Raw genomic sequence first — 1,284 nt, forward strand, 5'->3', positions numbered from 1 at the left:
GGGTGTGGGTGTGGGTGTGTGTGGGTGTGTGTGTGTGTGGGTGTCTGTCTGTCTTTTTCTCTGATATACACACATACTTAAAACGCACATAGTTGCTGGGCAGTGGTGGCACATGCCTTTAATCCCAGCACTTGGGAGGCAGAGGCAGGCAGATTCCTGAGTTCGAGGCCAGCCTGGTCTACAGAGTGAGTTCCAGGACAGCCAGAGCTACACAGAGAAACCCTGTCTCGAAAAACCAATAAAAGTCTACGGCCATACCACCCTGAACACATCCGATCTCATCTGATCTTGGAAGCTAAGCAGAGTCGGGCCAGGTTAGTACTTGGATGGAAGACTGCCTGGGAATACCGGATGCTGTAGGCTTTAAAACACATACACACACACACACACACACACACACACACACACACACACACACACACACACTGACAGTACATTAAGGATTAAATCAGAAAGGTCAATTTATCAAAAAAATCAAATGGGAACTGAAAAATAGCTATCCTAGTTCCTAGTATATGATTAAACTTCAAACTAAAATTAGTTAGAAAACATAGAAAAGAACACTTCATGTTACAAAAGAAATAACAAGAAGATGTAACAGGAATGGCTATGTATCAAATATTGGAGATCCTAATTTCATAAAATAAATACAAATGACTACAATAGGCCATGAATTTGAGAGAGAACCGGAGAGAGGAAAGAGAGTCATCAAGGGAGGAAAGGAAAGAAGGAAATAACATATTTTAATTTCAAGAATGGAAAATAATAACCTTCAGAAAGTCTTCCACAATATATGCTTCACTATTGAACAGGCAAGTGAAGTGAGAGACATTCTATGACTGCTGCCCCATCTGTTTCTCCACTGAAAATGTAGTCGATGTTAACTTTATCTAACTATGTCTAATGTTGCATGATTTCCTTGTTAGCTACTGCAAGGAAATAGCTAATGCAGGGTTAAGTTGTCAAAGAAAAGGACATAGTTTCAGAAGCCTGCTGATGTGGTCCTGGAATCAGTCCAGTTCTGGTGAAGGCCTTCTGGTGCCATCCCGAGGCAATATGGCAAGAAATGGGACCAGACACGGTGTCTGTGTCCATGCTTGTTTTCTATCCCTGTTATAAAGTCACCAGAATAGAATCACAGCTCTCCAATCACATGCCAATGGCCTTATCTAAACCTAATTGTTTACAACTCTACACACTGGATGGATTCAGTTTTCAGATTTTTGATATTATTAACATACTAATTTGGGTTGATAATGAGCAGTAGAAACCTTATCAGATTAC

The 1,284-nt window shown here is 40.7% G+C and overlaps 1 pseudogene; it reads left to right on the top strand.

The window, feature by feature from the left end:
- The first annotated feature begins 244 nt into the window (after positions 1–244).
- On the top strand, positions 245–363 carry LOC116104146 (annotated as a pseudogene).
- Positions 364–1,284: the final 921 nt, after the last annotated feature.

Source organism: Mastomys coucha, unplaced genomic scaffold (genome assembly GCF_008632895.1).
Source record: "Mastomys coucha isolate ucsf_1 unplaced genomic scaffold, UCSF_Mcou_1 pScaffold21, whole genome shotgun sequence".
Taxonomy (NCBI): Eukaryota; Metazoa; Chordata; class Mammalia; order Rodentia; family Muridae; genus Mastomys; species Mastomys coucha.